Source organism: Aulonocara sp. 'chitande type north' Nkhata Bay, linkage group LG3 (genome assembly GCF_057382095.1).
Source record: "Aulonocara sp. 'chitande type north' Nkhata Bay isolate Kocher_YH1m ecotype deep benthic linkage group LG3, A_spYH_male_GT1.1, whole genome shotgun sequence".
In the NCBI taxonomy this organism is placed as follows: domain Eukaryota; kingdom Metazoa; phylum Chordata; class Actinopteri; order Cichliformes; family Cichlidae; genus Aulonocara; species Aulonocara sp. 'chitande type north' Nkhata Bay.
In genome coordinates, this window is record NC_141346.1 from 39,114,529 (window position 1) to 39,141,311 (window position 26,783).

The 26,783-nt window shown below is 40.2% G+C and overlaps 1 protein-coding gene across 1 annotated transcript in view; it reads left to right on the forward strand.

Moving 5' to 3' along the window:
- Nucleotides 1-26,783, forward strand: part of LOC147335616 (high affinity immunoglobulin gamma Fc receptor I-like) — a 33,474-nt gene that overhangs the window by 2,741 nt on the left and 3,950 nt on the right. The window lies entirely within an intron of this gene.

Here is a 26,783-nt window from a genome sequence, read left to right on the forward strand (position 1 = left end):
GCCGCAGGTGGGACAGGCATGTTGGGCAGCCAGTAACCCCTCACACACGTCCTTATGCTGATATCCAGGCAGGTTTTCAGTGTTTGTAGCTGCTGACTTTTGCAGCAAACATTTCCACAGTCATGTGAGGTCAGAGCTGGATTCTTCCATTCATTCAAACACTGCAGCAGATTATAGAAACCCTTCTTTTCTCAGCTCACAACAGAAGTTCTCCATCATATCGAGACTATCTTTCCACTCCGTTGCATATTCCATATGTACGGGGTGCATGGTCGTGGCGTGTAGACACTTCTTTAAGATGTCATCTCCTGGCATATTGCCCGTGGTTCGCCAGACCTTTGTGTTGAGTCCCTGCTTGGCCTTCAGCGGGCTTGGCCACCAGTCCCCTTCCCAGTCTGCAGAAGGCACGGGGTGTTTCGCAGCTCTGGGGCTGGACCCTTCGGGTGACCTCCCTACCTCGGCCCTACACTTTCAGCAGCTGTGCTGTTGCAGACTGTGTTACCCTGGGACACAGGCGGCAAGTGAGTGTTTTCCAGCCTGCAGTGCCGGATCCATGTGAGGGGTATTGCCTACGTGCCGCAGGTTTAGGCGGCCAGCAGGGACTCACTCAGTGAGCTGAAACCTCCTGGCTGCCTACAAGTGTCTCGTTCGCGAGTTCACTCTTGCTGCTCCCCTGTCTGTGGACGTGTCCCGTCAGGCTGTGTCCCCTGGCATATCGCCCACGGTTCACCGGTTTAGATAACTTAGATAACTTAAAAATGTTATTATTTGGCTTTTTTCAGTGTTTTACTTGTTCCTGAGTAGATCGGTTTAGCAGAGTTTAAAGTTATAGTTTTCACACAGTGAAATAAACATCAAACAGAAAACTGATTAAACAGAAGTGTGACATGATCGAGAATTTACTCCAGTGTAGTGTTATATTTTAGGGAGCAAAGAGCAGACGGCTGAGTTTATTAAAATCCACCGACACAATCTGCAAATTTAATTAAAAGTTTAATGAACTATCATCTCGTCTTTTTTATAGTGAGCACATACCTTAAACACTTCAAGCTGTAAGCTAGTGATAGTTATATGAAAGCAGATGCTTCTGGTGCAATAAGCTCTACGTTTTACGTCCAGTGGGTGCATGATCTGATTAGTCGACTAATCAAAAAAATAATCGGTGACTAGTCGACTATAAAAATAATCATTTGTGACAGCCCTAATAACAACTATCCATTCATAATTTTCCCTATACAGTATTATACTATTATACTAAACAGCAGTAAACTGGTCTGTTTCCTGACATCATCTGATGTTTTTGTAAAATCTTTGGTTGTGTTGTTCTGTTTTTCCGCTGCTCTCTGTAAAATTATTCAAAGACAGTTTTGGTAATGAGCTGGATTAGAAACATATGACTGCAACACTTTAAATATGTGTTACAACACACTCCACTCTTTACGGTTTTATCTAATATTTGGAAAAAGAAGAATGTGGGTTTTTTATTCATAACAACATTTATTTACTGCTTGACTTTGTTTCTGTTTAAATTTTCTTGCCTAATAAATTATATAAATACAGTTTGTTGTCAGTAAAACTGTGAGAAATAAAATCCTTGTTGTTTGAAAGAGCTGACATTTTTGTTCTTTGGTGTTTGTTTTGTTTTTCACACCTCTAAGCAAACTTAAAGGCAGCATCCTGCAGTAACCATAGCAATTTGTTTTTAAATCGATCTTACTTTCTTTTTTTTTTTTTAATAAAAGTGTTAAAAGTGTGATTTTTTTTTTTTTTGTTTGTGATTTTTTTTTAAACTTTCTTACTTCAAAATAATCTCTCTTTCAAATTTAATTATTTAGCCAACTTTTGTTTCTGGCCTAAATAAAAGCAAAAATAATGTTATAGAGGAAAAGGTTAAAAAAATAAAATAATCAAATATATGTTAACAAATCTCCCAATCTTATCTTGAGTTTAGACCTTTTGCACCAGTTAAACCTTCGAAACAATCCTCGCCTTAAATCTTGAAGATTTTGGGTTCACCAATTTAGAAATAATCTTACTGCTGATGCAGCAGATGTCAGTGCGCTTAAAACATTTCTTCTGGATCACTTTTGTCTCCTTACAGGATTAAAAACATGAAAAAAGTCTGTGATTGTTTGTATGAGTGAGCATATCACTTCTGAATTATACCATCTACAGGTCACAACACTGATATCACAAACATGCTGATGTTGTAATTTAAATATGTTTGTCTGAAACAGGTCTCTGTTGTAAATGAGACATTGGGTATCAGTTACTGTACTGCAGGCGATGGCAGTTCGGCACTAAAGGGCCACTTTTTTCTCACAAATTTGCCACTTTAATGTCGAAACATTTTCCCTTCTTCTTTTCCTCATAGAAATGATGAATAAAAACACTTATTGGAACAACGGACACACAGATATTTCTACACTGAAACAGTATTACTATTACTTATATGGTTTGCCATGCTAAAAACATTTGTAACCCACAAACCAGCAATAATAGCATTTGTCCACATGGTGTCAGCATCTCTCCTTAACAGAATTGAGATACGTGAAAATGTCTGAAGCCACAAGTTTGAACTTCGGATCTTTGTTGGAAAATAAGGAAATAATCAAAAAGTCACTGAATCTTTTTCTGCAGCTGTGAAAGTTTAAATGGTTTCTTTTCAGTCCTTCAGGCTCAGAGCTGATTTGTGAGGAGAAACGTAGCTTCATTAACACAACAAAACTAAGACAAAGAGGCCAACTACACCTGTGCATGGCCTTTTGTTACCCAAGCACCTCCCAGTAACTCTCCCACTATTCCCAGCACTGCTGAACCTCAGAAATCCCAAACACTACATTATGCTGTTGATTCTTTACTTTGTTGTTGTTTGTGTGTGTATACAGAGGCTTACAAGCTAACCTATACACCTATACAAACTATACTATACTATGTTGAGGTGGTGTGTAAGATCATCTGTAACTAACATTCACTCCCTGACTACTGATTATATGTTTCTCTACTACACCAGAGAATAAGTGATGCAGAAGTGGGCATAAAAAAAGAGAGGGCCACCATCCTGCAGGGAAAGACCTGGAGAAAGACAAAACAACACAACCAGGAAGAGCATCGAGGTGTGAGGAACCTCTGAGGAATGTCTGATAAATGGTTTGGTTCTTATACTGCACTTTTTTATTCTGAGCACTCAAAGCGCGTTACACAACTTGCCCAATTTACCCAAGCACTTTTTTCTATTTACTTGCTTTCTATCACATATTCACACTTCAGCAGATGGATCAGAGAGCAGCTTGGGCTTAGTATCTTCCCCAAGGCTATTTGGCACACAGACTGGAGCGAACCATCAACCTTCCAATCCTGTCCTGTCTGACAGGATTAAATTTATATTAATTTTGTCGCAAAGACACCAGTGACATAAAAAAATGCAAATGTTTTAATGACCTTTTTCTTAATGTTGGTCCTGGCTTGGCAAAAGAAATTTGAAAAACTGGAAACCCTCCTAAAATTAAAACTATTAATGTAGCAAACTCAATGTTTATGAGGGGAGTAGATGAAGAGGAAATTATTGATGCAGTTACATCCTTTAACTTCAAGAAATGAACTGACTGTGATGGCATTGATATGGACTTAATTAAAGATATTATTGGATGTATTGTGAAACTATTTACCTAAATTTGTAATCTGTCATTACAAAGTGGTTTATTTCCTGATATGATGAAAATTGCAAAAGTAGTTCCAATATCGTCCCATTTCTCTACTACTGCAGTTCTCTAAGATACTGGAAAAAATATTTTACAATAGATTGTTTTTGGTGATAAAGTCATATAATGTGCTCTATGAAGAGCAATATTGATTTAGACCCAAAAGGACCACAACGCTTGCCTTAATGGAGTTAAGTAATGGAGTAAACACTGTTTTGAAAACAAAGAATATGCTGTCAGAGTTTTTTTTAGATTTAAAGAAAGCATTTGATACAGTTGATCACAACCTTTTACTTAACAAACTATGTACATATGGAATCAGAGGGGTGGCATTATCATGGGTTAACAGTTACTTTAAAAACTGTAAAAATAAATAAATACATAAATAAATGCCATAAATGCCAAAATTGTGTGTGAGGTTCCCCAAGGATCAGTTTTGGGGCCGCTGCTTTTCATATTGTGCATTAATGAGATATGTGCAATTTCAAAGTCTTTGAAAGTAATATTATTTGCAGATGATACAAACTTACTGTGCTGTGGAAGTAACTTGGAGCAACGTCTGAATGAACTAGAAAATGAATTAAATAATCTGAAGACCTGGTTTGACCTTAATAAATTAACATTGAACCTGAGTAAAACAAAATTCATAATATTTGGGAATCGCACATATTCTACCGATAGTAAACTGACAATAAATAACATTGAATTAGACAGAGTATCTGAAATAAAATTCCTCGGTGTGATAATACATCACAAACTATGCTGGATTCACCACATTACTTATATCAAAGGCAAAATATCAAAGTCTCTGGCAATTCTCTACAAGGTTAAGGATCTCATCAATCAAACATCATTATATTATCTATTGTTCCATTATACTGCTGTACATGACATACTGTGTGGAAGTGTGGGGAAAGACGTATAAAACACACACCCATCCAATATAGATTCTGCAAAAAAGAGCAATAAGCATAAGAAATAAAACTAGTTCAAGAGAACCATTAAATCCACTTTTTATCAAATTAAATATTCTCAAATTTAAAGATTTGGTTGACCTCAGAACTGTGCAAACAATGTACAAATCAGCAAATAAATCTTTGCCCCACAAATTCAGAACTTGTTCCATATACAGTGGGGCAAAAAAGTATTTAGTCAGCCACCGATTGTGCAAGTTCCCCCACTTAAAATGATGACAGAGGTCAGTAATTTGCACCAGAGGTACACGTCAACTGTGAGAGACAGAATGTGAAAAAGAAATCCATGAATCCACATGGTAGGATTTGTAAAGAATTTATTGGTAAATCAGGGTGGCAAATAAGTATTTGGTCACCTCAAACAAGGAAAATCTCTGGCTCTCACAGACCTGTAACGTCTTCTGTAAGACGCTTTTCTGTCCCCCACTCGTTACCTGTATGAATGGCACCTGTTTGAACTCATCATCTGTATAAAAGACACCTGTCCACAGCCTCAAACAGTCAGACTCCAAACTTCGCCATGGCCAAGACCAAAGAGCTTTCGAAGGACACCAGGAAAAGTATTGTAGACCTGCACCAGACTGGGAAGAGTGAATCTACAATAGGCAAGCAGCTTGGTGTGAAGAAATCAACTGTGGGAGCAATCATCAGACATACAAGACCACTGATAATCTCCCTCGATCTGGGGCTCCACGCAAGATCTCATCCCGTGGGGTCAAAATGATCATGAGAACGGTGAGCAAAGATCCCAGAACCACACGGGGGGACCTGGTGAATGACCTGCAGAGAGCTGGGACCAAAGTAACAAAGGTCACCATCAGTAACACACTACGACGGCAGGGAATCAAATCCCGCAGTGCCAGACGTGTTCCGCTGCTGAAGCCAGTGCATGTCCAGGCCCGTCTGAAGTTTGCCAGAGAGCACATGGATGATACAGCAGAGGATTGGGAGAATGTCATGTGGTCAGATGAAACCAAAGTAGAACTTTTTGGTATAAACTCAACTCGTCGTGTTTGGAGGAAGAAGAATACTGAGTTGCATCCCAAGAACACCATACCTACTGTGAAGCATGGGGGTGGAAACATCATGCTATGGGGCTGTTTTTCTGCCAAGGGGACAGGACGACTGATCCGTGTTAAGGACAGAATGAATGGGGCCATGTATCGTGAGATTTTGAGCCAAAACCTCCTTCCATCAGTGAGAACTTTGAATGGTAAATGGTAAATGGACTGGTTCTCATATAGCGCTTTTCCACTCTTCTGAGCACTCAAAGCGCTTTACACAACTTGTGCATTCACCCATTCACACCCATTCGCACAAGCACAACTGACATTCACACACATTCATACTCCGATGAATGCATCGGAGAGCAATTTCGGGTTAGTATCTTGCCCAAGATGATGAAACGCGGCTGGGTCTTCCAACATGACAATGATCCAAAACACACCGCCCGGGCAACAAAGGAGTGGCTCCGTAAGAAGCATTTGAAACTCCTGGAGTGGCCTAGCCAGTCTCCAGACCTCAACCCCATAGAAAATCTGTGGCGGGAGTTGAAAGTCCGTGTTGCTCGGCGACAGCCCCAAAACATCACTGCTCTCGAGAAGATCTGCATGGAGGAATGGGCCAAAATACCAGCTACTGTGTGTGCAAACCTGGTAAAGACCTATAGTAAACGTTTGACCTCTGTTATTGCCAACAAAGGTTATGTTACAAAGTATTGAGTTGTATTTTTGTTATTGACCAAATACTTATTTGCCACCCTGATTTACGAATAAATTCTTTACAAATCCTACCATGTGAATTCATGGATTTTTTTTTTCACATTCTGTCTCTCACAGTTGACGTGTACCTCTGGTGCAAATTACTGACCTCTGTCATCATTTTAGGTGGGGGAACGTGCACAATCGGTGGCTGACTAAATACTTTTTTGCTCCACTGTAAGACCAAATAGTCATGAGACGAATCCTTATGTTCAGCAAGCCAATAGTAAGGACAAATGTAAAATATCACAGCATGACAGTCAGAGGAGTTAGTGTTTGGAACACCTGTACACATGAAATCAAGACAAGTACATCAGTACAAAAATTCACACAATTGCTTAAAAATATAAATTGCATGAATACAGGAAATCTTCCTCTCAGTGACTGAGTTGTCTCATTGTGTCCTCATTCTAATAGATCAAGGCCAGAGTAACCAAAGCTTAACCAAAGTGTTTATTAAGGTGTTTGTCACATAAAATAAGCTCAGAGATTAAGCAGATGTTAAACACAGGATGCTTAGTTTATGTAAAAATGTCATTTGTTGTTGTTTTGGTTTACATGCTGCAAATGGTTTTATTTGTGTATGTTCATGTGTTAGACTTGTACATAGTTAAACATGTATGGATCAAATAATGTTGAATTCTAGCTATGGATCTGTAAGCAATTACATTTGAGATAAGAGGCTAGGAACAGGAAAAGGGCGATCGTGGCTCAAGAGTTGGGTGTTCGTCTTGTAACTGGAAGGTTGCCGGTTCGAGCCCCGGCTCAGACAGTCTCGGTCGTTGTGTCCTTGGGCAAGACACTTCACCTACCACCTACTGGTGATGGCCAGAGGGGCCAATGGCGCAATACGGCAGCCTGGCTTCTGTCAGTCTGCCCCAGGGCAGCTGTGGCTACAACTGTAGCTGACTCCACCAGTGTGTGAATGTGAGAGAGAATGAATAGTGGAATTGTAAAGCGCTTTGAGGGGTCCTGAAAAGCGCTATATAAATGCAAACTATTATTAAAAGTGTAAACTTCATCCTACTCCTTTTCGAGCACACACATTCTGTAGACATAGATATTTACATGAAAACTTGATGATTTTTACGTTTTGTTTTTTCTTTTTTCTCTTGTTATTTCAGTTATATTTAAATGTTTAAAATAAGAAAAATATATATATATTCTTCTAACTCTATCTATAAATTCATCAAACTGCAAACATGACAATACAGAATAATGCCGACACACAGGGCGGCAGCTACAGTGTGCATGAAGGGTTGTTGGTGGTTGCTGTCTGTTCTGCCACAGGCTTATTTTTAATCCACTGAACGGCCTCATATTCGACTGGGCCACATAGAAAAGAGGAAATGCAGCCTGTGGTTTGAAACAACAGTTTTGTGTGTAGCAATCTCTTATTTTAAGCCACCAGTATCCAGCAAACATAAGGTCCTAAAGCACACTGCACTTTATTGTCCTCTTTATACCCTGATGAGGACAATACTTTAGACCAGCGGTCCCCAACCCCCGGGCCTCGGACCGGTACCGGTCCGTGAGTCGTTTGGTACCGGGCCGCGAGAGTTGAGGCTCAGGTGTGAAATGTATATTTTTTAGGGTTTTTATCGGTTTTCAGCGTTATTTTGTTATCGTTTTTATCATTTACTCAGTTTTCCTGGGTCTTTTCACGTGTGTTATGAATAAATCTTCTTTTTTCGGTACCGGTACTAGTTTTATTTTGTTGTATTCATCCACGACACCTTAAAGGCCGGTCCATAAAAATATTGTCGGGCATAAACCAGTCCGTGGCGCAAAAAAGGTTGGGGACCGCTGCTTTAGACTATTAACATGTCAGTAAGATGTGAAACTTTAATGATTGAGACCATGAACATATGCAGAAAGTGTTTAAACTCTGACCTGTAGATCAGACTGTGACAGGAAGGATCACTTCTCAAAATGATGGAAAATATTGTGTAAACATTGTTATTTGTTTAACTGCAAGTTCACACAGAGCTGCAGTCTTATCTGCACCATCTCTGCACTGAAACAAACCTCAATGATCTTTTGTTGTTTCCTTCATCAGCCTGCAGAGTTAAAATGAGGAAGAACATTTACTATAGAAACTGTGCTTTAACTGCTACATTAACTATTTGCAGGTATTAAAGTAAAAGAAAAAAAAAAAGATTACACATCTTTACTGTAACAGTGCCAGAGCTGACAGGTGGGGAGGTCCAGACTAGGAAGAAGAAATTAGAAGAACGAAAGAGAAGGAAAGAGAGAGAAAGAGAAAAAAGAGGTAGCGATACAGAAAACAAACAGCACCTGAAAGAGAGCAGAAGGAAGACAGAGACCCCATGAGGAGAGCTTCTGAGAACCAGAGGCAACGGGCAGCCGACCCTCCCAGAGACCAGGGACCCGTCACAAGCTGAGGACAGGGCCCAGGGCTGTGATCACATGCACATAATATACAAGGACAAACAATCATCCACATCAAACCACCGCTCTAAAACACTTCAAAAACTCTGGTGTGAATGTGGTGTCTGGTGTGGTTACTTACTCTTGTTAGCAAACTTCAGTAAATGTAAAGAGGAAGTGGAAGTTTGCTCGAGTTATAAGTGAACTGTTTAACACAATGAAGGAACATGTGGTTTGTTGCTTTGTGCATTTTCTCAGTAGACTTTTACGATTTAAAGTTACTATGGCAACATGAGTAAAAATAAGGGCAAAAGTCTATCAGGAATAATTATTATAACATTAGATACACAGAAAAAAAACATCCGTCTACAGTCATGTTGTAGGTAATACACCACAGTATCTTCTGATCTATTAGTCTACACATCACTGAATCATTTGGACAGATTAACATTTGTGGAATCACACAGTGTTTAAGTCTCACTTATTTATTTATGTTGACTGGAAAGTGTAAGTTGACACTTTTGTGACCTCAATAGAGATTTTGTGATGACCCACAGGTAAGTCTCTGTGTTCCTGTGATCAGTTATCTGTAACTCAGTTTTCTTCATTTGTTACCATCAAGGCCTGAAACTATCAGCTTCATAATAAAGGTCACCTTTGTTTGGTACTCTGAGTCCTGCTCTGGATATGTGGGTCTGCTTTTTGAACTGACTCTGGACACAATCACATGATCTTGGTTGGTAACATGTGGTGTTCAACACAAACATCATTATTACAGTGTTTCAATCATTGTTTCACATCAGCTTGTTTTATTTTATTGTGTTTACATGTAGTCAGAGGCTGAGGTCAGTGTGCATCTGCACATACATGTCAAAGCAAGACAAAGAACAATCTGCAGAATAAATGAGTTCCTGCTTTACTTTGAAATGATAACAGATAATAAATATAACTTTGAATTTATCTATGAATTTAATTGTTCTTTAGTTGGTGAAACATAAAAGTCTTTAATCTCACTTCAGCCACACACTGAGTCATTTCCTGTGTTTGGGTCTCCACCAAACTTAAAACCAGAATTTAAGGTCAAAGGAGCCTTTTTCACTATATTACTGCATGATGATGTTTCAGCTAAGAGTCAAATAAAATAAACATATTTTAATGCAGCCTAAAGTAAGAATTTAATTTTAATTCAGCAGTTAAACAATTAAAAGGAGAAAAATGATTTAAAAAGGCTTTAGTGAAAATACAGGCACCAAAGTAGAAAAGCTGTTTTGGTTATATTCACTCTCAGTGACTCCCAGTCTGCAGAAACCTGCCAGGAGACAAATATTAGTGGATATTGCACCCAAAAAATACCCCAAACGGGCAAAAGAAATATCCTGACATGAAGCAACAGCTTTATATATTACAGAGAAAGGAAACAACACAACAAAAGAAACAAGCTTCTATGTTTGCAGTGGACAGGAAATATAAACATATCAACCAACTGCTGCGGTCAAAGCTACAGGAGCTGTTTGAGTTTTGTGTGAAAGGACAGGAAGCACAGAGAGACCAATCAGAATAAGAGCCTGTAGAAAAACTCTTGTTGTATCTATATTAAACACAACTTCTCTTTATCTGCAAACTAAAACTGTTTGATTATCTGAGGATCAGAGTGCAGCAGGCTGGATGTGACGATGGGGCACTCTTTGCTCTGCATGATGGGCTTTTTCTGTAAGTACACGTCTGACATTGTTTGAATGGCAGCGATTAAAGAAAATGTTTCTGATCTGTGAGAATTACAGTGAGTCACTGCTTTAACCTGTTTACCTGAGAGCTGGAACAAAGCAGACTTGTGATTCTTTAAGTGTTTAAATGTTTGATACGCTGCTGCTTTTTGCATCACTTATAGTTACACACTGTGTTACAACAGTTTGAGTTATTATGTTTGAGCCTGTTTGACAAACAGAAGCACAGAAATTTGGTGATTACTGTTCATCTGGATGTATCTTTAGAAAGTCTTACTTTATATTGTTTTTGATCTTGTCAGTTGTATAATGTCTGATGAGGTTTTATTCATTATTTTAGTGCTCAGTACTGTCATCTGTGGAAATGCTGAAGGTAAGAAATGATCTTTTTCTTCCTGTTCATATATGTAGCTGTTATCTCCTATAATGTGCTCAATAATATCCTCCCTGTGTTTACATGTTATCTTCTGCACAGACTCAATGCTTCTATTCAGCCTGTGCAGTTAAACATAAATGGCTTCAGTAAGCGCTCCATGTGGAGACTGTGGCGTTCTTCAGAGCTTTTACTGATGTACCATTTGTACCACTTTCAGTCTGTAAAACTGTAACAACAAAACAGAGCAGGTACATTTAATCTCAGTGTAGATGCACAAATGTCACATGACCAATGCAAGATCACAACATTAACAATAAATGGACAAAGCCTGTCAAGTGACGTAAATACAAATACTACATGCTGACATGTTTTATGCTAACAGGCAAAACAAACTTCACAGACCCACAAGAAGGACAGAGCACTAATATGTAGAAACAATCCATCATCTGCCCAAACTTACACTTTATCCCATCTCAAGAGCAGCAGATGCAGAACTATCACAGACACGGAGCTCTAGCCATTATTACTCGGCACTTCCTCCATTTAACCACTAGATGGCGGACTTTGACATGAGCGGACCAGGAAGAAGCAGATGAATAAATGTGACCCGTCATATAACAAACTTGAAACAAACTATATTTCAGGAATAACCTGAGGGACAAAATATTGTATATGATACAGCTCACACTCCACTGCATTTATTGGTTAAAATATTAAAATGATCATATCAAGAGTGCAACCATGTGAGCAGATGTTTTAGCTGCTACACAAACTTTACATTTACTAGAGTTTGTTTCCTTGAAACTGACTGATTTCCTTTTCATGCGTGTTTGTTAGTCAATGCTAACAGATCACAGTTATGATTCACAAGATTTCACTTCTGCTGTGACAGATCCACAAGTGAATTTGGAGAGTTTTCTATAAGTAGAGGGTTCAGAAACCCTTCGCTCAGCCTTACAGGCTCAGGCTTTTTCTCACGCTCAGAACAAACCACCAGGTGGCGTATTACTCACTCATTTAAGTGACGTTATTCTGCTGGTGGTGGTTATGTCAATAGAAACCAGGCTCACCTGCTCCCAGTCATTTCAAACTATTTACAGAACAATCAGCTGTTCTGCATTCAATAAGATGCCACACAAATTATTTGTGCCACTCCAAAAAAATCATTTCTGTCCACTATAAAGGAGAACATCACAGCCTGATACCTGCAGGTCTGACAGCAGCAGGTGTATCACTCCTGTTTTCTACCTGGAGACAGCAGTCGCCTCATTGTTCTGACACACAACACAAACCTATCCACAACACTACACACTAACTACACAAGACAACACTAACTACACGCTCCAAACACGCTAAACGTCACAAATCTCTCACATCTTAAAACTCGTGTGCAACTGACATAAGATGCCGTAAGCTGAAGACAGCTTCAACCGTCTGTTTGTTACGTCGTTACTTATAATGCCGTTATGCCGAAAACTGCAGCTGGAACATCTGTGTGGCAGATGTTGTGGGTTTCTTCTTCTTCCACTAAAAGGATCACAATAACAGCCTCATATTTTTCTAACTTACAAAACTTAAAATCAAGGCCACTCTGACAGCTGACAGCACAACCACACCAGCAGGGGGCAGTGTGACTCTGACCTCTGATGGACTGTGCAGAGAGAATCTGATTTCAGAAAAAAAACATCTGACAATGAGATCATCTCTTTGAGCTCTAAGTGCAATCTCTATATCTGATAGAGACGTCTACACCTGCAGAGGAAGGAGAAGAAACACAAACTAAAAGCGATTCATTCGTCATTCAGGAAACTGATGAGTTTAGATATTTTTTCCAAGTTTGAAATGGCCTTCTCCGAATTATGGAGGGAATCACTGTTCAAACCAGTACTCAGAAAACTAAATATGTCAAATTAATAATTTTTAGGCTCAGTGCATCCTCAATGAAAACAAAACTTGTTTTTGTTGATTTTCAAGTCAAATTGTCACTAGAATACAAAATTATGATTCCCATTAACAATAGCAATAAAACCAGGACAGATATTTATAATGATTTTACATTTCTATAATTCTGTTTATGTTATATTATTTTATTATTTTATTTTATTTTGTTTCTACCAGAGGGTGCTGTGACACCATCAGCGTCTCTATTTCCCAAGGCCTTGTATCAAAACGAGCTTCATCTACTGACTGTGTATTAGCATAAATCTGTGCATAAATCTATCTGGTGAACGTTTTATGCACCAATCATTATGTTTTAATGATTGGAAACTAATTTAAAAACTGAAGTTGTTTGTACTTTAACAACTGCTGGCTGTTTTGTTGTGACTCTACTCTAATGTCGTGAATTTTTATGTTTCTCTTCTCCTAACTGGATCATTGTTATCTGACCAGTTCCCATTAAGCCCACTGTGACCCTGCAGCCATCCTGGACTCAGATATACAGCGGTGAGACAGTCACTGTCAGATGTGAGATTCAGGGAGGTGAAGCAGCTCAGTGGACGTATGAATGGAGTCCAGACAAGTTAAACACACCTCCAACATCCAGTGAATACAGAATCACAGTTACTGAGTCTGATGGTGGAGGATACAGCTGCCGGGGCAGAACAGACAGGTTCTTCACAGAGTGGAGTGACATCATCACACTGACCGTATCATGTAAGCTGGACATATTTCACTCTTTTTAATTTACATTGCATGATGTTTCATCCAATGACACAACAAAATATTTTTAATATCAATACTTTCAATAATACTATTTTTTTTGTTTAATATCCAAATGTATCTGGAAGGCAAAAAGATTTCCACATGTGGATTCTATTGCTGCAGTTCCATCAGGTCTTTTTTTTTCTTAGCATTTTTACATTAAATCCTCGAGCTTTCAGGTTTGACCAAAATGTAGTTGAATTATATCAGACGCTGGTCTGATATTTAAGCCTTTCTCATTACAGCTTTCTTTTGGTTTCATGTTCAAGATGGCATTTTGAAATTGATGAAAACATAGTAGTTGTAGCACTCTGCCACTTTTCCCTGGCACCACACCCCCAAACACACACAAGTAGAGAGCTTTTGGATTCTGTTCTCACTTTTTATTTCTATTTCCGCGCGCACACACACACACACACACACACACACACACACACACACACACACACGCTGGAGCCATTTGCTCCATTCTGCTCCACTCTGACTCTCAGCCTCAGTCTGACTCTCCTCCTCCAGACACGTGCAGCTACTAAAATAAGGGAAAAGGTCATTAGTGCGGCTGGGATCAGCTGTTTCTGCCACCCACCCCTGATGCTGTCCCCTCAACCTGCTGCTCCACCCCTGTCCTGCAACTGAGCTCCAAACCACACCCACCACAGGTGTTCACGAGTCTCACCTTCAATGACACAAGAAAAACCTCTAATGTAGAACAGCTCCATATGTGGATCAGCTGTTTATGGAACATTAGTGAGAGTTACCTTGATCTGCTGCTGATGAAGTTTTTAGTAAACATGTGATTTTTGTTGAGCCCACGTGCTTGATGTTGTAAACAGTTTCCTGTGACATGTTTACATTCCTGATTATCTTTTAAAAGTTTGTATGAATTGACTGGTTCAGAAAAGTTTGGACTTGGACTATAAAATTACAAACAGATTTTGGCAAAACTACTGTTGTGTTCAGCACAATAGAGGTCGTGTCCAAATTCATAAGATAAGATAAGATAAGATAAGATAAGATAAGATAAGATAACCTTTATTAGTCCCACACGTGGGAAATTTGTTTTGTCACAGCAGGAAGTGGACAGTGCAAAAGTTATGAGGCAAAAATTAGGATACAATAAAAATAAATACAGTACACAACTGTACAGAATAGAATAAAATAAAATACTATATACAGTAGAATAAAATAAAATAAATATACAATAAGATAAAAATAGAATACAAATACAAATGCTATATACAACTGAGTAAAAATACAACGATGACAGAAAGGATTATTGCACTTAGTATTATTGCATATGTATGGATGTGTGTGTTTGATCAGTTAAAGTCTTTATTATGGAGTCTGACAGCAGTGGGGAGGAAAGACCTGCGAAATCTCTCCGTCCCACACCGTGGGTGCCGCAGTCTCCCACTGAAGGAGCTGCTCAGTGCTGTCACAGTCTGCTGCATGGGGTGGGAGATGTTGTCCAACAGTGATGACAGCTTAGCCACCATTCTCCTGTCACTCACCACCTCCACTGGGTCCAGAGGGCATCCTAGAACAGAGCTGGCCCTTCGGATCACCCTGTTCAGTCTCTTCCTGTCCCCAGCAGAGATGCTGCCGCCCCAGCAGACCACACCATAAAAGATAGCAGAAGCCACCACAGAGTCATAGAAGGTCTTCAGGAGTGGGCCCTCCACTCCAAATGACCTGAGTCTCCGCAGCAGGTACAGCCTGCTCTGCCCTTTCCTGTAGAGGGCGTCTGAGTTATGAGTCCAGTCCAGTCTATTGTTCAGATGAACACCAAGGTATCTGTAGCTGTCCACAGCCTCAATGTCCATACCTTGGATGTTCAGTGGTTGCAGTGGAGAATGCTTGTGCCTGCGGAAGTCTACCACCAGTTCCTTGGTTTTACTGGCGTTGATCTGGAGGTAGTTCAGCTGGCACCAGTCCACAAAGTCTTGGGTCAGACCTCTGTACTCCTTGTCGTCCCCATCAGTGATGAGGCCGACTATTGCAGAGTCATCAGAGAACTTCTGCAGGAAGCACTGGGTGGAATTGTGGGAGAAGTCTGCAGTGTAGATGGTGAAGAGGAACGGAGCCAGAACCGTTCCCTGTGGGGCCCCCGTACTGCAGACGACCCTGTCCGACACACAGCCCTGAGTCCTCACATACTGTGGTCGGCCGGTGAGGTAGTCCAAAATCCAGGTAGTGAGGTGATGGTCCACTTCAGAGTTCACCAGCTTGTCCTTTAGAACCGAGGGAAGAATGGTGTTGAAGGCACTGGAGAAATCAAAGAACATGATTCTCACAGTGCTTCCAGCGGTCTCCAGGTGAGCGAGGGAACGATGTAGGAGGTGAATGACGGCATCATCCGCTCCAATGCCAGGCTGGTAGGCAAACTGAAGTGGCTCCAGTGATGAGCTTATTAGGCGCCGAAGCTGAGCCAGGACCAACCGCTCCAGGGTCTTCATCAGGTGGGATGTCAGAGCCACCGGCCTGTAGCTGTTGAGGTCCTTGGGGCGTGAAGTCTTTGGCACTGGTACAACACAGGAGGTTTTCCAGAGCTGTGGGACTCTTCCCAACCTCAGGCTCAGGTTGAAGAGGTGCTCCATCACCCCACACAGTTGGTCCGCGCAGGACCTGACGACCCTCGAGCTGATGCCATCTGGACCCGCTGCCTTCTTGCCATTAATCCTCCTCAGTTCCCTCCTAACCTGGGTGGTTGAGAGAGACAGGCTGGAGCTTTGTGTTGAGTGTGTATTGGATGCTGTAGTTGGGGGTGGGGGGGAGTGAGCAGGGTGAATAGAGGAGGTGTGAAGAGTCTGAGGTGGAACAGCAGCAGTGGGGGTGGGTGAGTCTGCAGCCGATGTTGCAGACTGCCTCATGGTTGAATCAAATCTGTTGAAGAAATGATTCAGTTCATTTGCCCACCTCACATCCCTCCCAGGCAGAGAGTTCTGCTGTTTGTGGCCCGAGATGGTTCTGAGGCCTCTCCAAACTTCACCAACGTTGTTTTGTTGAAGCTGGTTCTCCATCTTCTGCCTGTAGCTGTCCTTCCCATTCCTTATCAGTCCCCTCAGCTCTCTCTGCACCCTTTTCAACTCCTCTTTGTCTCTGGATTTGAAGGCCCTCCTCTTCTGCTTGAGGACGGTTTTAATTTCTGGGGTAATCCAAGGTTTGTTGTTGGAGAAACACCGTACAGTCCTGGTAGGTACGGTGTTATCCACACAGAAATTTATATAGTCAGTAATGCATGTCACCAGGCTGTCGATGTCCTCTCCGTGGTCATCACAAATCACCTCCCACACAGTCGACTCAAAACAATCCTTAAGAGCCTCCTCGCTCTCCTCCGACCATCTCTGTACTGTGCGGGTGGCTGGTGGCTCCCTGCGCACTAAGGGCTCATACACAGGGACAAGGTGCACCAGGTTGTGATCAGATCTGCCTAGGGGAGGGAGAGGTGATGAACTGTATGCCTCTTCTGCATTGGCATACAGTAAGTCCAGTGTTTTATTGACTCTGGTTGGGCAGGTCACATACTGGGTGAAGGTGGGCAGTGTGGAGTCCAGTGAGGCATGATTGAAGTCCCCTGATATTATGAGAAGGGCTCTCGGTGATTGTGTTTGCAGTCTGCTGACCACAGAGTGGAGAGAGTCACAGGCTGCATCCGCATTGGCCGAGGGGGGGGACATACGCTGTTATCGCGATAATGGGCTGCATCGTCCTGAGGACCCGGCCTTCGCGGTCTATGTGGGCCGGGTCCTCAGAAGGTCGGGTAGGCCGGAACAGAGCGTTCTCACTCCCGAGGCGTAACATGTCGACGTTTTGTCACGTCCCGCGGCGTTCCTGAGGAACGCGAAAGGAGACCTTCGGCGTTCTTATGGTACGTGGCGGGTTATGGCTGGAATCCAGTGCAATGACGCTCCCGCGGTAATAGACGTTCCAGCCCTGTATTCCAGCCCTAAACCTAACCTTATCCCTAGCCCTAACCATAACCTTATTCCTGACCTTATCCAGGACTTTAATGATGTTAAATAGCGTGTTTCTAAGCGATTTGAAGAAAAAGAGCGAACATGTGTAGGTTCAGTCAAGACGGTTCTCATATTTCCTCTTTTTCCGAGGTCGTCATTTAGGAACGTGGTGGGTAGCCGAAAACGTAATATGGTGACGATTTGTCACCTAGCGTAAAATGTTACGCTTTGGGAGTGAGAACGGGTTGGCCGGAAGTAAACGGCCGTGAAATTGGACGGTCTAGCCTTCTGATTAGCGTCGCCGCTGTCTCGGTGGAGTTTAATAAACTCAGCCGTCTGCTCCTTGCTATCTAAAATATAACAGGACACTGGCGTAAATTCTCGACTGTCTCATACTTATGTTTAATCAGGTTTCTGTTTGACGTTTAGTCAGCTGTGTAAAAACCAAGGAGGAGGGGGATTAATAAAGTTTTATTTTATCTAATCTAATAACTTTAATCTCAGCCAAACCGATTTACTCACGAACAAACAAAACACTGAAAAAAGCCCAACAATAACATTTTTAGGTTGTCTAAGTGAATTATATATTACGTTTAACCCGAGTAGCGAAAGTCCGCGATGATCTGAAAATGATGTGCCAGGAGTTGTGCCGTTCTCGGCCGCATCAGTAACCCTCGGGCTCCTGGCTAGCTGTCGAGCTGGTGGGTAGCAGACGTCTCCGAAAACATCGAAGCACTTTGGCAAATATGCGATATCTTGATTAACCAAGCAGATATTTGATGTTTACACAACTACTTTCACGCCTGAAAATATGTTAAAAGTTTATTTTGTGACCCAGAAAGATTAGTAAGAGTAATTTTAAAACTTAGTAGCGGCCGCCATTGCTGGAAACTGGAGTTTGGCTGGGCCGCGCTATGAATTCTGGGATATGGTGGGCCACGAAGGACACACCCGACCCATCCTTCAAATTCGGGGAAAAGGAGGACGCATTTGTCGGCTGCATTCGGAGCAGTCTACGAATTTGAACAGCCTTCGGCGCGTCGCTGTGACGTAATCGGTCTACAAATGCGGCCTCAGGAGGATGCAGCCCATGAATTTGGACACGACCAGAGTCAGTCTGATCCTGCTCTCCTTATATGTCCTTAGTATTGGACATGTAATGGAGACACATGGTGCATCTTCTTATTTTGCATATGCTGATGACACAAAGATATGCTGTACTTAGACCATGTGACCCTGGCATGTTGAGTTCTCTTAATGACTGATGACTTTGAGGCTCAAACTGAATGTGAGCTAATGTCCTCCAGCTAAACTCGGACAAAGCTTTAAATGTTGTCACTGAATCTCCTCGGCTGAACACACGCTGAACACATGCTGAACACATGCTGCCATCAGCTGCTGCTCTGCTGGAAAATTTCAAGGCAATAACAAAAAAAGTAGAATTCGAAGAAACCTACATTTCAGACTCATATGACATCAGAAATGCATCTCTTTATCTCTTTAAGTAATAATCAACATGTCAGAACATTTTGTATTGCAAGTCATATTTCCAACACGATGCAAAAATATTATTCCCATTAACCAGAGCAAAAAAGGCAGGACAGCGTTAAATTTGTATTTCTATAAGCCTGCTCATGATATATTTTTAACAGCTCCTCCTAAGCCCACTGTGACCCTGCAGCCATCCTGGGCTCAGATATACAGCGGTGAGACAGTCACTGTCAGATGTGAGATTCAGGGAGGTGAAGGAGCTCAGTGGACGTATGAATGGAGGCAAGACTGGTCAAACATACATGAAAAATCCAAGGAATACAGAATTATCAAAGCTACTGAGTCTGACAGTGGAGGATACAGCTGCATAGGAAGAAGGGGAAATTTCTACACACAGTGGAGTGACATCATCTCATTATCTGTATCATGTAAGTTGATCACATGACAGGATACTTTAATGTTAATTTATTTCACACATTTTATACAAAATAACAACAAAAGTAGTGTAAATTAATTTTTAATGTAACAGTAATCATTCACAAAAATATATATTCAGTAAATTTGATGAAAAATGAAAAACAGATGTAATGATCCCAGTTTCTTCACCTCAGTTGTTGCACATGTGGAGTTTGCATCACTGCAGCTCAGTGTCATGATGCAGATCTTTTCTTTTAGCATTTTTCTTTTTCTAATTCCTCAAACTTTCCATTTGACTACAATTTGGCCTCATTTTAGGAGAGACTGCTCTGCTACATTAGCCTTTCTCTAACTGCTGGTATGTTTACTCATAGCAGCAGTGTTTTTTTTTTACTTTATTTATCTTTACACTTTCCAAATTAAACATCACGAGTTTTGGGCAAAATAAGAAATTAATTTTACTCTGAAGGAAGATTATTTTCTGTAAAACTGAACTCAGATAAATGTTTTTACAAAGGTTTTGTGTAGTTTTGACTTTGTTGCTACATGAAGACTTTTTTTTTCACCATTTATGAACTAATAATCACTTTATGAGAGCAGAGCAGCCTCCAGCTTTGAATCCATTGCTGGAAGTTTAACAGCATTGTTAGCAAACAAGAGCTAACTGACTGCTCATGGATTATATGTTCATAAATGTCTACATATGTAAATATGAAGATGTAGAAACAAGTAAATTGTTAAATATGAAAAGATCAGTAAATTACCTGGTTTAATTTATTTATTTAAAAAAAAAAAGAACCTTTTGATTTTCAAGCCAAGTATCAGTCTGCTAATGATATATATTTTTTTTGAACAGCTCCTCCTAAGCCCACTGTGACCCTGCAGCCATCCGGGACTCAGATATACAGCGGTGTGATATACAGCGGTGAGACAGTCACTGTCAGATGTGAGATTCAGGGAGGTGAAGGAGCTCAGTGGACGTATGAATGGAGACCAGCCAAGTTAAACACACCTCCAACATCCAGAGAATACACAATCAGCAGAGCTACTAAGTCTGACAGTGGAGAATACAGCTGCCGGGGTAAAAGAAGCTCCTCCTGGACAAAGTGGAGTGATGTCACCAAATTAACTGTATCATGTAAGTTGGACATATTCAGTAGGTTTGATGAAAAATGAAATACAAACGTAATGATCCCAGTTTCTTCACCTCAGTTGTTGCACATGTGGAGTTTTCATCACTGCAGCTCAGTGTCATGATGCTGTTCTTTTGTTTTAGCATTTAGCAAGTTTCGATTTGACTACAATTTGGCCTCATTTTAGGAGAGACTGCTCTGCTACGTTAGCCTTTCTCTAACTGCTGGTATGTTTACTCATAGCAGCAGTTTTTTTTTTTTAAACTTTATTTATCTTTAATTTGCCAAATTAAACATAATGAGTTTGGGGCAAAATAAGAATGTAATTCTTTTCCAGTCTAGTTTCGGTCAATATTTGACTATAAAAATTGTTTATGCAATGTAAAATCTGAGAAACTGAAGTTGTTTACATGATATTGTGTGTTTTTGTGTTGATGTTCAGTGTCACAGTTTAGATTTGTGCACACCTGGTTGTTTTCAGTCACTCTGCTGGCAGAGTCTAAATATCAGCAAATTACCAGGTTTAATCTGTTTGTTTTTATTAACATTTTTAATGTTGATTTTCAGTCAAATTGACACTGCGATGAAAAAAAATGTGATTACCACGAACAAGAGCAATAAAACCAAGAAAGCTTTAATGATCATTTCATATTTCTATAAGTCTGATGATGTTATATTTTTTATTTGAACAGCTCCTCCTAAGCCCACTGTGACCCTGCAGCCGTTCTGGACTCAGATATACAGCGGTGATACAGTCACTGTCAGATGTGAGATTCAGGGAGGTGAAGGAGCTCAGTGGACGTATGAATGGAGACGAGGCCAGTCAAACATACCTGAAACGTCCAATGAATACAGAATCAACAGTGTTACTGAGTCTGATGGTGGAGGATACAGCTGCCGGTCCACAAGAAGCTCTTCCTGGACAGAGTGGAGTAATAGCACCCCATTGAGAGTAATAAGTAAGTTGGACATATTTCACATATTTTAATTTATACTGCACAATGTTTCATCAACTCAACCAAACACTTTGTCTTTCAACAGCACTGTAGGTTTATTTTGTTGTTTCGGATAAAAAGCAGTTTAAAATATCTTTAAATGTCATTATAAAATATTTAATAATCGCTCAGTGAAACATCTGAAAAAGATTTTGTTAGTTTGATGAAAAAAAATCAGTCCAAATGTAATAATCCCAGTCGCTCCCATCTTGACCTCATGGCTGCACATGTGGAGTTTATCACTGCAGATCAGTTACTTCCTTTGTTTTTAGCATTTTTACATTAATTCCTCGACGTTTCAGGTTTGGCTACAATATAACCTCATTTTATTAGAGACTGTTCTGCTACATTACAGGTTCCACTTAGATTCATTCCTGTAATTGTTGTTCATGGAATCAATTAATTTTTTTCAAATAAATGAAAAATAAAGGTTCTGATGAGGTCATCATGTGAAACTGGTACAGTTTAGTTCATGGAAAATCAGTCAGAGCCACAAGAACCTGTTTGTTATACAATAACTACAAGTGTGACACACTCCAATGTCCCAAATCAGCAACTGCACCAGTTTCACATGATGACCTCATCACAACTTTTAGAAAATGTTTCTCACATGATGATTTCTTCCAGTCTTCTTAATCTGCTGTCAACTCATGAAAAATAATCTGTAACTTTTGGAATCTGAACAAAAGATGATAACTGTGCAAAGTAAAAACTGCACACTTTGTAAAACATGTTGTGTTACAGTTTGAAATTGTTACGATGTGACTTTGTTTTAAAGTTTCAACTGTTTGTCTGTGAATCAGCTGTTTTGCAGTCACTCTCCTCTTATGTTATAAAAAGCCATGTTTTTATGTTTCTCTTCTTCTAACTGGATTATTCTTATGTGAACAGCTCCCACTAAGCCCACTGTGACCCTGCAGCCATCCTGGACTCCGATATACAGCGGTGAGACAGTCACTGTCAGATGTGAGATTCGGGGAGGTGAAGGAGCTCAGTGGACGTATGAATGGAGACGAGGCCAGAAAAACATACGTGGAACATCCAGTGAATACAGAATCACAGTTACTGAATCTGATGGTGAAGGATACAGCTGCCGGGGCAGAAGGGACTATTTGTTAACAGAGTGGAGTGATATCATCAGACTGACTGTATTAAGTAAGTTTCATCCACATCATCTGCCATCAAAATAAGTGAAATCACTTGTTTTGCAGCTTTGTAGCTGTTTCTTTTGTGCTGTTAAGTAAAATATTTTTCTTTTATTCTGATAACAAAAAACTGTAAAAAGCAGCTTTTTATGCACATTCAAGAGAACAAAACATATCAGAGTAACTTCTCTGCTGTGCAGCTCTAATACATGAAGTGCAGAACAAATGCTGAACCTGTTTCAGCTGCTCCACCACATCCACTAAGAACAACAGTAACATCCAATATTTTCTCTTCTGCATTCGTCTTATTTTTATTTTTTACCTGTTGCACCAACATATGATGCAGTTACTTCAGTTGTTTTTAACATGTTACCTCTTTTAAATTAATCTTAGAGGCTTTAGTTAAAGAGTCTGCTCTCATCAGAAACACACACTGCATCTTTTTCACTTAATGAACTCTGAACTGCAGACAACAATATGGCCTCATTTTCATGCGGCCATACTTTCACGCATTGCTTTGTGGGTACCCGTGGCAACAAAATCAAAACACTGCATCAAGCACTAGTATTTCCAGCACCGGTAATCGTTAATTCTGCGGTTTTAATCCCTACTTGCATTTTATTTGCCCCAAAAACAGTTATGTACAAAACGACGGACAACACGGCAGGTCCGTACAAAGACAGACTTGACGAAAAGGCAAAAAAAAAAAAAAAAAAGGACGAGGAAAAAAATCAAAGGAGTAAAAGGGTCAGACCCATACGAGCATACAGAGTGAAGTAAGGACGTTAGCGTGCTGCCCAACTTTCATCACGCACATTTTATTATTATATGGTCCTAAGTGTTAGTGCATACACTCACAGGATGTTTATTAACTTCAGATCCCTGCAACAAGCCCAGGTCCTTTTTACTTTGGTGATTTGGACTATTCCATTTCACAGCTGTTGTTAAATTATTTTCCTTTATCTCCTGTACAGGCAAACGCAAACTATTTGTTGTTTCAGGTTGTAGTATTACACAACATTTTTGGATCTAATAGAAAAAAAATGAGTGTTTCGTAATTCATTCAATTTGTCTTTATTTATGACTGGCATTATTGTTTCATTCTATTATAGAATCTTACAAGAAAGATGCAAAATTGTATTCCATCATGCTTTATTAGCTGCTTCGCTGACAAACAAATCAACAATGCAAAAAAAGAAAAAAACACCATACTGGAAAACAGTTATTCATCACTTGATTGCTTCAATACAACCCTTGGGCAGTTCTTACTGGCCAATAACAATACATATATTATACATTTTAGTGCAAATCAAGTGAACCATGAAAAGTGTCTCATGCAAGCACATTAGCCCAGGGAGCACATGTGGGTATGCTAGCATACTTCTCACAGGGCTAACACAGCTAAGAAATCCTTAACAGCTTCTGCAATCACATTTCCAACAAAACATCATATCCTGACCGATTTTATAACTTTGAAACCGGACTGTGAATCAAAATTCAATTTGCATAATTCGAGACTCACCAGGATATTCTTCACACAATACATTAACTCTGTAGCTCAACAGGATTGAAAGTTCCACAACAGCTTTGTGCATCTACAAAACAAAATCACTGCTCAAAACAAAGTTTCATGGAGCTCTTTTACCCATTAAACACAGTGCAATATACAGAGATGTACCTTGCTCTGCGCAGTCAATATGGAGCACATATAATGCACACCGTAGAGCAGCGCTGCGGTGCATTCAAGGTACATAGGAAAACTTATACTTAACAAAAAGTAAAACTTAAAAAAAATTCCATTTACAATAAAAATAACCATGGGTTACATAGACATTTACAGATAACTAGGACCAGAGTCTTTGTTCTCACCAGCAGTTTATACCTAGCTGCCCTAAAATAACAGATCAGGGTGAACTTTGAACTTGTTTTTGGGAAACAGAAGGCACGGAAATATACAAACAGTTTCCAGTTTACATTAATTTATGCATCCAAAAACCAGAGTAAAATAAATAAAAGTAAAACAATAATATAAATAAATGTCTCTCTCTCTGTCCAGTTCAAGTTAGTTTGACTCTTATCTGTGTTAACTACAAGTTAACCTGTGTTAGCTCCTTCAGGGTTAACCAGCTTTCTTTCAGCTGCTCTTCAAACTCTGATCAATATGAGTCGACTCAGTTTACTCACTAGACCTGCAGAGTGGCTGTTTAGGAATAATCAGTAACAGAGTGAGTTACCAGTACAACACCAACACAATGAATGGAATTACAACACTGAAAGCACAAAATCAGCTGTCCACAGATTTACAGAGAAACCTTTCACAGTCACAGTCTGGTGTGGAATCAGTTCTTGGATTAAATCCTCTGTGTGTCGCAGTAACAGAGTTTATGGTGGAGTCGTGTCACAGTTCAGAAGTGTGAGTCAGTTTCTCTGGAATATCAGTTGATCCATCAGGAATCCAGGGGTTTTGTTAAGGTCTTAAGGTCGGGGGTTCTAATCCACTGAACGGCTACCCTGAGGTACTCCTGAGCAAGGTACCATCCCTACACACTGCTCCCCGGGCGGCCAGTGGCTGCTAACTGCTTCACTGAGTGAATGGGTTAAATGCAGAGAGGAGTTTCCCCATGGGGATCAATAAAGTATACATTATTATTAGGAACAGAAGATTTCAGTGGAAGTTCAGATCTCCTAGAGGTGGATCATTAAGGTTCAGCAGTATCAGGTTTCAACGCCAAGATCTGCACTCGACTAATTAACCTGGCCTGTTGTGCAACATAAACACTGAAGTCTTATTCCAGCATTCCTAACAGTTCAGCTGGAAATCACATCCAAACTGCTCCCTGTAATCGCAGCGTGCTTATTAATGTGGCCTAAAGACATCTGTGCACATCGACAGGAAAGGTCAGCTTCCACAGCAAAAGAATATAAAACAACCTTACTAGGTCTCATCTTAGCTATCAGAGGCTTCAACATCAGATTTAGTAAAGAACAAGCACATAGCATGCTAACTGACACCAAAGCAAACCAACTGTGACTCACCAAATCCTAATTTAAACTGCATCAAACAGATTTTATCCACCAGGTCTGAAGTTGGACACCATCACTGTGAAAGACTGGAAGTAAAAATGCATCTGTTTATAACTTGCTCTGCTGTTGAATCTCTTCCCCTCACTCAGGTTTCTCCTGCTTGCAGTCATATTTTCTTTAAGCTGTTTGAACACTTTGTAAAATGTGTTTCTGTTCATATAGACTGAGATTATTATTCTTTGTATAAACTGAGCTCACTGTTCAGAGACTGTACTACATGTTCACTGAGAGAAAATCTTTGTTGAACAGATAAACCCCATCCTGTCCTCACTGTGTCTCCATCATGGCTGAGTCCTGGAGCCTCAGTAACTCTGAACTGTGAGGTTGAACATCCGTCTGCAGGATGGAGCTTCTACTGGTATAAAGCTGTTCCTGATCTATCAGAGAAATCCTCCAGTTATGAGCTGCTACCTGATGGCAGTGGGACTGCACAGGACTCCTACATCATTCATGGACAGACACACACAGCAGGATATGTGTGCAGAGCTGGAAGAGGAGACCCAGAGTATCACACTGATCACAGTCAACCAAAGTTTGTCTGGTCTGCAGGTCAGTTTGTTTCTCTGTCCTTTCAATGAGCTCATGTTAGGTCATCATTTTTATTCAACAACATTTAGACCATTAAAATCTCATCTCCATGACAACCATTTATGCCTGTGTACATTAAAACTCCCCAAAAGAAGAACTGAACTGAATGTTTTCCTTTCTCTCTGTGATCAAACCAAACTGAATTTCTTCGTTTCCTTTTCTTATTTTTCAGTTTTTATTTAATGTGATAACATGAAAAACAAAAGACATCTATGAGATTTTAAATGTTTTGATATTTAAACTCATGTTTCTGTTTGTACTGATTATTTTTACTTGGTGCACAGACAGGATTTACACAGTTAAGACTCTTTGTTTAGTGCTCAGGTAGGTGTTCAGATAAAAAAG